The 12,802-nt window shown below is 39.5% G+C and overlaps 1 protein-coding gene across 2 annotated transcripts in view; it reads left to right on the forward strand.

Moving 5' to 3' along the window:
* Window positions 1–146: 146 nt before the first annotated feature.
* Window positions 147–12,802, forward strand: part of KLHL5 (kelch like family member 5) — a 58,641-nt gene continuing 45,985 nt past the window's right edge. For both annotated transcript variants that reach the window (XM_027642866.1, XM_027642867.1), the window contains exons 1-2: window positions 147–259; window positions 3,026–3,118. The gene's annotated coding sequence lies outside the window, so the exon portion shown is untranslated. The remainder of the gene's footprint in view (window positions 260–3,025; window positions 3,119–12,802) is intronic.

The following is a 12,802-nucleotide window of genomic DNA, read 5'->3' on the forward strand; positions in this document are numbered from 1 at the left end:
GGGCCCCAAACTGGCCCCGCCCCGCGTCTGTCCCCGCCCCTGCCCGGCCGGAGGCGCCGAGCGCAGGGCGGGGCCGCGGGGACCCGACAGCGCCGGGCGGGAGCGCCCCTGCCCGCGGGGAGCGGTGTGGCGGGAGCGCTGGCGGCCGCGGCCGGGCAGGAGGCAGGGAGGGGACGGGAGGGGGTGCGGGGACCTCCCGTGCGGGTTTTTTCCTTTCCCCGCCCCCTCCCAACCGCGCCCCCTTCTCGGACCGTGAGAGGTGAGAAGGGCGGTCGGGGCTCGGCAGCGAGGGGAGGGGGCTCGGGGCTGCCGCGAGGGGGAGGAGAAAGTGAGGAGGAGGAGGAGGAGAAGAAGAAGAAGAAGAAGGGCGGCGGCGCGGGCGAGGGCCAGCGAGGGGCGGGCCCACCGGGCTCCCTCCTGCCGGGTGTCTGCGGAGCGCGGCTGCGGCGCCGCCCGGGGGGACGGGGAGCGGTGCCCGCCCTGAGCCCGCCGGGCGGGACCCGCCGTGCTCGGCGGGGAAGTGGCAGCGCCCGAGCGGGGCGGCGGCAGCTGATGCGGGACGGAGCAGGGGCGGTGCGGGGCACGGCGAGGGGGGCGCGGGGTCCGGCCCCGTGGCCGAGTCACTTCAAAGCGTTCAGAGACGGGACCCGCTAAAAGTGCACTGAACACAGCGGACTCTCGGGGACTTGCCGCTCTGTCTCAGCCTTCACCATCACAGTATGAAATAGTGGGAAACTATTTTTTTTTTTTTTGAGACTGGTCGAACAGATTGGAACAGCGACTGACTGCCAGCTCACCGGCATGGGGAGCGGCGTTATTACGCCGAAAACAAAAAGAAGTGTTGAACATCAGGCGGCTGTTTATAGATATTACTGGTTCATGCTTTTCCTTAAAGCCTCTTTGTGGCTCCGGGCTCTGAGGTCGGACTGGCTGAGCTGTGTGAGCGGTGGTGCAGCCCAGCTGAAACCCCCCCATCCGTGGCTCGCGGTCGGGCTGCTTGGCCAGTAATGTCTTAACAGTCGAAAGGGAAGACTTGAGTTTGTTCCTTCCTTTTATCTAAAAGTCAGTAATGAAATTATATGCGCTAAACTCCAAATACAGTCTTATTTTCAAGAAAAAAATATATCGTTCTGATCTTCCACGAGCATGAACAGGAATAAGAATTTGAACTTACGTTGATGTAGCTTTTTTATCTAGACAAAATCTATGTATTTTAGGGGTGGATCCTTTTTAAAAACAGATCACAAGATGTATTTTCATGGGCAGTTCATTAATTTTACCAGAAACAGTCTCTGATCATTTCTTATGAAGGTATTTCTGCCTGAGAATTTCAAGAGGCATTTAAAAAAAAAAAAAAGTACCATATTCTTGAACTTCATGGGTGCATTCCTGATAGGGCAGATTGTGTTCCCATCTTATGTTTTTCCTGTTTTCCACTTGCTGAACAATGCTGAGGAGCATAAAGCAGGATAGAACCAAAATGATAATAATAAATAATAATCCTAATCTGAGTCAAATAGTGTTTTCTTCTGCCGTGTGTCAGCTTAATTGAACCATCCCTCATTTATGTCCTCTGGATGGCCAGGTCCACTACCAAAGGCAGCATGTTTACACTTTAGTAGTAGATTTTAACACATTGCGTTTCACAAAAATGCAATGACTGCTAATTTAAAATAGAAAAGAATTTGAGTGAAGATGAAGAAATTCTCCCATTAGACCATTATGATCAAAGAGTAATTGCAAGCTACTACTAACAATGACAGTTCATATTGGTGAACTTGTTCCAGCTCTGGACTTTTGTATCACCTGTGCTTTTAAAAAGATTCTTTTCTTATGTTGTTGTCTTGTGGTTTTATTGATATAATTCAACATTTCATGACATGATAAAGAAGATTACCTAATCAGATATAACATGGCCCAATAGTGAAAGTTTCTACAGCTTTTAAGAAATTACAGTGTGATTTTACATTTCCCTTACAAAATCCTTACAGTTTGCCTCTTCCCACAGCAATTAAATTGCCTTTTCTTATAGCAGTCTTACCAACTAGAAAAATGCGGTGGTTACAAACCTAACTATCCACTGTTTGCTTTTTTTCCTAAGAAGAAAATCTTTAATTCAAAGTTACCAGCAAAGCAATGCTGACCATAAATACATGTATTATTTCACTGTCTGGCCTTAAAACCCAGTCATGTAGGCAAGATGAGGTTATTTGCTCCAGATGCAAGAATGAGGTGGTATTACCATTCAGAGAGCTAGGACAGTCTTGCATCTAGTAAGAAAGATCAGATCATGAGAGGTCAAATATTAGGTATCACATTATGCATGCAGGTATCATGTAAGGCTACTTTCTTTCACTTCAAAGTGTACATAGTCACTTGGTACCATTGCACACGGTACCAAGCCAAAAGGAGACACATATTATTTCAGCAGGCTAGATTTTTTTAAGATTTGTGGTGGCCTGTAAATAGGAAAGGGTTGAGAACCACTGTGACAGTAAGTGTGAATTTTTATAGAGCTGCTCCATGTAAGGAAACATGTTAAGTGGTGGTAGTTGGCTTTATTCACCAATACCGTCAGTGTTAGTCTTTGAAAACAGTGTTCAGTGCTTCATATGGCAGATCAATACTTCACTGCTTTTCCCTTCGTGGAATTACAGCTAATCAAAGATAAGGGTGAAAATGGACTAAGGTTAAATTTTTTTTTTTAAAGAGTCACAACCTTGTAACCCAGCATTGCTTGGGAGTTCATGTCTCATATTAATTAAAATTAAAAATTTCATATTTGGAGTCTTCCTTTGGAGTCTTTGTTGATGGGTGTGTAAGTTGAAGTTGTGGAAGGAACTAAGGTGACAGTTGTGCAGTGACACGCTTTTATCGTCTTCCTCGGAAAGTTTAGGAATCACAGCAGAAATGGAAGAAAGTTCTATCTGAATAGAGTAGGGAATCTGCTTTTGAGGTTTTTTTGATTTTTTTTTTCCCAATGGCTCATTCTTATTTGTTTGTACTGTTATTTTTCTGCCTCCAGATTTTTTTCTGCTACCTCAGTTTTTTTGGAAAGAGGAGGACAAATGGAACAACAGGATTCTTTGAACAACTAGAGATGATTCCGGTGTTATAGGTAATTACTGTATTTACTCAATTCTAATAGTAAGTTATGCTACAAGGAATGTGATATTAGCCCACAAGGATACTGGGTCTTCCTTACACCTGAAATTTCATCTTTTTTTTTTTTTTGTGTTATATTGCACATCTTTTGAGGACTTGTTTCTGGCAAGCATACGCAGGAAGGAATTGACTTTACCCTTGTAGGCTTCACGTGCTAGTGTTTTTTAACCATTTTTACGTGATTTCATTACTTGTGCTCTTTATCAAAGTGTGCTTTTTAGAAGACTGTCAGTATTGCTGTAAAGTTCAGTTTTGATCTTTTCAAAATGCATGAGAAGCCTTTCACTTTGAATCTTTTAATCATTATAGGAAAAACAGGAAAAATGATACAGTCTGTTAGAGAAAATATGGCTTTATAGAAATTCTTATGAATAAAGGCCCACCAACTGCACAGTCAAATCTCATTACTCCGATAATACTGACTGGCTTTCACTTTATTTCATTTTTTTAGCAGCAAAGTAGTAAGACTGTTCTAAGTGCAAGTAATTTTCAAAGGGAATGGCTTTGACATTTGCACAAAACGAAGGGATAAAAGAATGCTGAAAACATGAATACATGCAAGAATCTAGCTGTATCTGAATTCTCTGTAAAGTAAAATACTGCTGAAGATTAGCGGCGAGGGTGACAAAAGCAATCCAATTAATTTAGGAATACTAGGTTTTGCTGCCTTTTGCAACCGGACGTGCCTGTCTCGTATTGGCCTTTTTAGCCACCAGCTTGCTTGTAACAAATGTGGGTAGAGCCCTCCCCAAATCTTCGTTCACGAAACCCAGCCATGATGATGACTAGGTTTTACTAAAGTGAAAAAAATCCGCTTTCTTGACTATGAGATCTCTCTGCTTTGGCAATGTTGATAAAGAAACACACTCCTTTGTAATCTAGAATTTATTCATGTCGTAATGTAGAAGAGAGATGGTCTTTCTTACTGTTCATCATCTGTCACAATCTTTCCCTTCTTGGTCAGTCCATATCCTTCTTAGTATCTTTCACTATAGATGGCATCAACCCTTTCCTGAGTTTTAAAAATTATGATAACTGCTAAGGTTCCCCAGAAATTACTTTGTGAACAGACTTTGTGTTTTCAGTATTTTGCAGTAGTTCAAAATGTGGTAGCTCCACCTGCCAAAATAGCTGACCTCCTCGAGATTGTCAGAATTTTTGGACTTGACCTGCACCTTTTTGTACAGTGGTCCTGCTAGTTAAAAAGAATTCGAAGCAAATGCCAAAATGTACTCCAAAGAAAAGGAACAGAAAAGGTAGATCACTATGGGATAAATCTTTATTCACATCTTATTGTAAGGTAGAATGAGTAATTATCAAGCAGGGCTGCTGATTAGTAATTGTGTCTTATGGACTATGTTGGCATTTTTCCAGAGGACAAATTTCTGTAAAGTTGAGAGAGGTATTGATTTTAATCTGTTCAGAGGAATAGTTTGCCAATTAATTACCTCTTCTGGCAATTCTAAGTGCAACTGATGTTAAAAATCCTAGTGGCTTCCATAAGAACAGGATATATTTGAAGAAGAATTTTTGATTAGTAGCTTGGACTATTGCAAGGGCACCCATGACATTTTCAGAGTTAATGGAAAACTATTTATAAAATTGTACAAGATGTTTTTGTAGAACAGTGAAATTGAAGGTAGAGCACTGGCTTCATCTCTGAAAACGTATCTGGCGATAGACTTGCCTCACTGCCTTAGCTGATACTTTTGTCAAAATAGCAAATATACATTGTATTGACTCTATTGAAAAGAACTTAATTTAAAACTTCATAAGAATCTAACCAACTTGCTTAAAATTTGCAATACTTTCCAGTTCAAGAAATTGCAATTTAAATCAACATTCTACTTGCATTTTGTGAAATCTTCTATGACCTTGTATTACACATTCAGTGGGGGACTAACTTTGAGAAATGTTACCCCTTACAATTTTAAAAAGCCACAGCATGCCCAAATATTTTGCATAATTAGAGCTTTTTAAGCCTTTGAAAAATGTCTTGAAAATGTAAGGTGTTTCTCATGCCGACATGTACTGAATTTTATATGAAGGAGAGGAGGAACAGCAGGATGTGTCTTGCCTAAAAAGAATGAAAGTAACTTAACATAGAATCATAGAATCTGCTGAGTTGGAAGGGACCCACAAGGATCATCAAATCCAACTCCTGACCCTACACAGGACATCCCAAGAACGACACCATGTGCCTGAGTGTCATCCAAATGTTTCTTGAACTGTCAGACTTGGTGCTGTGACCACTTCCCTGGAGAGTCTGTTCCGGTGCTCAACCACCCTCAACAGGAGTGCTGTGGACAACTTCATGCTTTCAGACCTTTCTGACAGTCTTTCTTTAATTATTCCTGTGGGTTGCAATTGTGGAGATATTTGTTCAGCTAGATAGGCTTTCTGGCTCCAGCAACAAAGCAATTCTCACCTTGGCAAAGCCTTACATCAGTAGTGTTGGAAAGGACAACACTAAATAAAAAGTTAAATGACTCTGAGAAACACTGAATGTTGGGAGGCCAGAAGTGTGATTATTTCTTTGGTCACTCATTATTTTGTGTTTATAGTTCTGTGTTTGGTTAAAAAGAAATCCCTCCCCTCCAATCTCAGCTCTGATTGGAATTTAAACCTGTAAGAAGAGAGGCTCTGCAGGAAACACTTTCTTTACAGGCTGCTGTCTGAGATACAACTTTCTTCTGAAATGCCAGATTGATAGCAATTACCAGAAGAGAAAAGGAAAATAGATACTCTTTTGAAAAGGTAAACACAAAACATAAAAACCAGCTCAACTTTAGAATTGCAAGTTTTCAGTTAAATGTTTCTATTTTTAAAGTATTTCTATTGTATCTGTTTCCTATTAGTTTCCCTAAGTTCTCTCTTTTTGTCTTTTGTAATTAGTTTATCTAATAGGCAGTACATTTTAAAAGCTGGAATTAGATGAAACAGAATGTATTTCCTATTCTTCCTTCCATGTTTCACACAGCTTTGTCAGAGTAAGTGAGAGGTTGTGGTAATAAGATCTGCTTTTGGCTTTTTCAATCCTTTTGTGCTCACCATTGCGTTTTGTCACCATATTCTCAACTGCCGGAACTGTTTAGACATAACATTTTTTAATATTCACTACAGACAAAGATCTTACAGCCTGTTGAACTATAAGCAAGTTCACTTCCTAAGCACTCTTTTTTTTTTCCTGGCACTTTTGAATCCATTTTCTGTATACATTGTTAACAAAGGGAAAGAGTAATGAAGAAATAGAAAGAGAGAAAAGGAAAATCTGTGATCAGGTCTTTATACCATTGTGCTTTCAAAAATTTCGTAAAAAAAGGGAGAGGACTACATTAGCTAAAATCTTTTAGATTATTCTTTAAATGCTCGTGTTTTTTCTGATGTGCCTTCCATTACTCCCACCTCATCTCCTTTCTCCAGTATGTTACAAAGCTGTAAGAGGAAATACTGATAAGATTTTTATATGGGCTGTATAGGGACAGTGGTGATGATATCATCTGTCTAGTACAGATTTGAGTTGACTTGGGTGGAAGTAGTATTATTCATTACAAAAAAAAGTTCACACCATTCATGGACTTCCTGCAGCCTCAGCCTCAGAGCCAGTAGAACTTGGCAAAATCGGGCTAAAGTATACCCTTAAAATGAATTAAAGATTCACAGCACCTGGCTGTGTAATATATTACGCATTCATAGTGTAGAGTAAGACGAGACTCAAGTCCAGTGAAGTTTACTAAGCTGAACTGTAAAGAATACAAATAGTAATGTGGCTGAATTAGCAAATTGATTAAAAGTTTACAAATAGTGTATAAGTGGCGAGGAGATGTAGGAGAAGCTCACAGGAAGACGAGGTTTTTACAGTGGTTTTGATGATTGGATTGTTTGCAAGCAAGTTCTTACTTGTTACCAGAGTAGATGTTTTATGTTGACTTTTGCACAAATAAGCTATTAGGCTGATAGCTAATGTCCAGGTAAGTAAAGCATTCTATGTTGGTTATTCTTTATATCCATATGCATTTGTCTGGTAATAATCTAAAACATGTTCTAATATTCTGAAAAGAAGTACTTTTGAATATTAAATTATCACTTTGTCCTTGCCAGAAATGAAATCAAAGTTTAAATCTTGCTCTTTCACATGCAGTAAGAGAAATTGTATTTTTGGATGTAAATGTAATCACAAGCTTTTGCATTCAAACTATAATTAAAGCATTGAGTAAGTAGGGCATTTCATAATGTTATCATAACTTGATAAGGTTGGCAAGATCTTCACCAAGCACCAAGGCATTTTAAACTTGGAAGTATTTTCCAAGGAAATTAAAGTAATTAACTGAAATTAATGTGTGAATTTACAAACATGTATGCAGATCAAGTGATAAGTAATAAAATTTCACTCTTTTGTACCTCATTTCACTTCCTGAAAGGTTTTGTAATTAACAAATACAAATTTAATTTGCACCTTTGCATAAGAAATTGTCTAACAGTTCAACCAAAGAACAATTGTACTTAAAAAGGTTAAGTGATAGTTACAGTAAATATTCAAACATTATTGTTTGAAAACTTAAAAGCTCAATGAATGAGAAATAATATGTACATATACTGAAAGCTAACTAAGGAATTTTTAGAACTTTGAGCTAATGGGGAGGATAGATGGGCAAATGATTGCAGACAGTCTAAATCTGAGGAGATCTACATCCAGTAGTACAACACATTAGTTTTGTATTTCCCTTAAGATTTAGCTAGAGTTGATATGAGAGAACTGGTAAAAGACATGGTAAGCAAATAATGAAAGTTTTTTCTTGATTATGCCTTCTCCTTCTGACAGTTTAGCAATCTGGGTTCAAGAGTTTTCCCTTTCTTGAGCATGCTACTTCAGTAGTGAACCTCGTGCCCCTGAGAGTGCCAACAGGCAACTCTGTTCCTTCTGGCACTTCATTTATATTGCTGATGCCTAGTTCTTGCTCTCTGCGCAGAACAGGAAACATTTAAGGATTCCTTTAAAAAGAGGGTAAAGCAGCTAAGATGGGGTCATTATGCTGCTTAGGTTAGCTGAACAGTTTACTCTGCAAGTACGTTAGTTATTTAAAGCTTTAATAGGTGGTCTAGATTTCTGCCATCGGCGTCTATGTGCTCAAGGTCATTTCAGTTTTACACAACCAGGGAAGGATAGGAGCTCCGAGTTGTGTTTGAACAATGAACTGTTGTGTTGATTTCTGTTCTACTTTGTTTCTAAATCCTGGGTTTAGGCGATATGTAGCCACTCAGGCTAAGGCAGTTTTACACACACAGGAGCAAAAAACAGGCAGCTTGTGCATCTGTAAGTTCCCTGTGTGAGCTGGGTTTATGTCTTTTGGTTTATCAGTTCCTCCCTAATCACATTTCTGTCTACTTGCCAATATCAGTCAAGCTCTGACAGAATGGAGCCCTTACTGCATTTTAAATCTCTGAAAGGTTTTGAAACTATGGGTAGGTAGGGAAGGCCAAATAAGAAATTCTACTTCACCTGCCAGCTGATGGGCCTGTTCTCGGTCTGAATATGACAAAGAATTTGCTTGTCCTGTCTGTTCTGGTACTTAGTTGTGAGTATGTATGCATGTGGAGACTGCATGAGATGAAGCAGGCAGAAGAATGGTAGTTATTGTCAGAAGAGCTTGTGAAATAAATAATAGCGGGGAACCTGAGATTACTTTCACACGAAACCGATGAGACAGAATGAAGCACCTAAGAAACCAGTTTTCTGATTATATTTAGGACTGCATGGTGACTTGATACATAGCTTAATCTGAGATTTAATAGTATCCAAGTACAGAATTAAAGGATATTTTTCCTTACTATTTTAAGCAACATTGACCAAAACAGAGAACTAGTTTTGTTTTAGAGTGAAGGGAATAATTACTGTGATTTGTTCTGCATATTTTTTCCTAATAATACTTCCTTGAGCCAAATCACTAGTAAAATTAATGGAAGCCTTTAATTAACATCTCTAATTTAATCATCTTGCTTTTGTGACTTTGTAAAGCTTATGTAGTATGAAAAAATCTATGATCAAGTTACAATGCTTTTAATTAAAGCAAGTAATACAACGCATTTTGTTTTGTATTTATAAACATATATGTATAATTCAAATTAAACATCTCTGGGACCACGTGGTTATGAATATTGCCCTCTGATATTCATCTCTCATTTCAGTGCTTCATTTCAGATTTATAATTAATGCTGTAAATGTTACTTTTTATGGAGAAATACAATTAAGAGTTGGGTTTCCTACTCTACTCTAGCATTACTTTCTAGTAATGCTCTGGGGTTCCCAGCACAGGAAGGACATTGACCTGTTGGACTGAGTCCAGAGGAGACCTCCAAGATGATTAGAGGGATGATTAGGGGGAATGGCTTTCAAGTGGAAGAGGGTAGGTTTAGATTAGACATTAGGAAGAAATTCTTTACTGTGAGGATGGTGAGGCACTGGAACAGGTTGCTCAGAGAAGTTGTGGATGCCCCATCCCTAGAAGTACCAGGTTGGATGGGGCTTTAAGCAATCTGGTCTAGTGGAAGGTGTCTCTAACCATGGAGATGAGGTTGGAACTAGGTGATCTGTAAGGTCCCATCTAACCCAAACCTTTCTAATGACTCTACAATTCTGTATCTGTCAGCTACTAGTCTAATTATAAACAGGATTTTTAGTAGTGATTCATGCTGATTAATCTCGCAAGTCCTTATTATAATATGTTCTTTTAAAAATCTCTAATATCTGTATTTCTTAAGAAATAAAGATAATTTCTTTGTGTTGCATGGCCATCACTTCATCTGTGTTCAGTGAAATGTATAAGGAGCAGTCATCATTGGTAAGCTGAATGGGAAGAGTGCTGTTCTCTACCATACTGTTGTATTAAAGCAAATCATACATATTTGGAGTTGGCATAGAAAATATTAATATCTATGGAAGGAACATGAGTAAGTCTGTGGAATAAGTAAATGATGATCAACTAGGTATTTGATTTCTCTTTTGCCACCTTGGAAACAGATCATTTCACAGAGTGTTTCAGATTGGAAGGGACCTCTGAAGGACATCTGGTTTACCTTCCCCCGTGTTTAAGCGGGGTCACCAAGAACAAGCTGCCCAGGACCATGTCCAGACAGCTTTGGAATATCTCCAAGAGTGTACACCCCACAACCTTCCCGGGCAACCTGTATTCAGTCATCCACACAGTGGAAGAGTGTTTCCTTATGTTTAGGTGTTGTGTTTTAGTTGTTGCTTGTTGACTTTTGTCTCTCACTGGAGAACCCTAAAAAGAGCCTTGGCTCTGTCTTCTCTGCACCTTCCTTTCAGATATTTGTACACATTGATGGGACCCCCTGAGTCTTCTCTAGGCTAAACAGTCTCAACTCGCCCATATTTTCCTCGTATGAGAAATGCTCCAGGCCCTTCATCATCTTTGTGGCTCTTTAGACACTCTCTCCAGTATGGTCAAATGTCTCTTGTACTGGGGAGCCCAGAACTGGACACACCACTCCAGGAATGCCTCACCACTGCTGAGTAGAGTGTAAGGATCACCTGCCTTGACTTGCTGACAGCACTCCTAATGCACCCCAGGATACCATTAACCTTCTTTGCTGCAAAGGCACACTGCTGGCTCGTGTTCCACTTGGTGGACCACCAAGTCTTTTTCTGCAAAGTTGCTTTCCTACTGAGTGGCCCACGGCATGTACTGGCGCATGGGGTTGTTCCTCATGGATGGTGCAGGACTTTACCTTCCCTTTGTTCAACTTGATGAAGTTCTGAAGGCCGATATTGCTAGTAAAGACAGAGTCAGAGGGCATTCAGTACCTCAGCCTTTCCCATATCCCATGTCACCAGGGCCCTGGCCCATTCAGCAGCAGGCCCATATTTTCCCTAGACTATCTTTTGTCAAATGTGTACCTATGCAAGTCCTTAGTGTTGCCTGTGATGTCCTTCTGAGATTCGACTGCAGGTGGGCATACAGTGGCAGAAATCTTTATATTGAAAGGACTTTTATGAGAAGTTCTGTTTGACATCTGCTGTGCACAACTGGGTTCTTAAAATGTAAGTGCACATCTTGTGTAGATGCAACATTAATCCTTAAAACTAAATAAAAATTCTGGTTTTCATATTTAAGAGACATATGGTTCTCATAAACATAAATTTTCATACTTATGAGCTTTGATATGATTCTTATAAGCATTCTGCCTTTTAGTGTGATGATTGTTGGTGTTATATTTGATCATTTGTGTTGCCTTTCTGTGAAGCCTGTTTATTGCCACACTATTTTTGAGTTGCAGTGATCAATTGCACATGAGAAATTCCAGATGAGATCGGAATATTTGCTTTAAAAATATATAATAAGGTATGATATTCTCAAATATTATCCCTTACGCAGTTGAATGTCTCCATTGGGGGGCAGGCTGTTAACTGAAGCTGCTAATTAAACAGAAATCCTCACTGATGGAGAAATGAGTCTCTTGAGGTGTCTTTTGGTATTAAATTATTCATTTTGAGTGCTCAAGTCTCTGTCTTGAAATACTTTGCTTCAGTAGCTGTGGCATTGTATAGCTTGACATTTAAATACAGTGTAAACTTTTTGCCCACAGACTTCTATGTATTTCAGAAGTTTGTGTAGTCTGGCATGGAGCAGTATGTTGCATTACTTAATCACTTGCAAATCTGTTTCTTCACTGTTTTTTTTACTGTGACGTAATCTGGTAGGCTTTTATATGGAGCCTAATGTAGAACTGGGAATACCTGTAATTTTTTACCAAACAGGCATCCACTCTGCTGTTGACAATGTTGGTAGCAGTGTTCTTTACCCATTTTTCTGTGAGTCTTTGAGGAAATCTGAATGCCTCATGGTGGAATAACACTGCCTTGGAAAAATGTAAAAAAATTGTCTTTAGTTTGCCTGCAGATTTGCCTACAAAAGGAAACTGTCTCCATATTAGTTTGTTTGGATTTGCCACAATCTTTCAGTCTGTCTTATAAGGTCTTTTGTAGCTTTTTTAGGCAATACCTTCCTTAAACTGGTTCTAAAGAATAGATTTACTTTTGGCAGGACTTCTTTAAATATCTGCAGAAGAGTGTTTTTGTTACCACTCTTCCTTAACAGTGACATTTCTAGAGGAGATGATTTGTGCTGGAGTATTGCCATCTCTAAATTGGTGACTTTTACAGAATCACAGAATGGGTCAGGGTAGAAGGAACCACAGTGGGTCATCTGGTCCCACCTCCCAAATTCTACCTTGTTATTATTAAAATCAGTCATAGTTTCATTAGAATCTTTGGTACCAATATTCCTGGAGTGTGTGAACTGGGAATGTTTTGCTTGTCTTCATCTTGTGTGTTGCTACTTGATCCTTTTGGTACAGAAAACAGACTTTGTGTTTTGAGAGACCGGTCTGTCGCAGTGTTGTACATTTTGCATTACAAAATTTAAAAACCACAGCTGACCTGATGGACTCAGAGTTAAAAATTTTTAAGTGTGATTAAGCTTACTGTGCTGTTTACTTAAGAATAGGTCTGCACTATGGTTTTGCTTGTAGATGATGCAGTCTCTGATAATGCCTGGGTATTAACTGAATAAATCAATGTTAATGTTTTAATATTAAAGAAATGTAAGTGTCTTGGATC

The sequence above is a fragment of the Corapipo altera genome, unplaced genomic scaffold (genome assembly GCF_003945725.1).
Source record: "Corapipo altera isolate COAL_440 unplaced genomic scaffold, ASM394572v1 22, whole genome shotgun sequence".
In the NCBI taxonomy this organism is placed as follows: Eukaryota; Metazoa; Chordata; class Aves; order Passeriformes; family Pipridae; genus Corapipo; species Corapipo altera.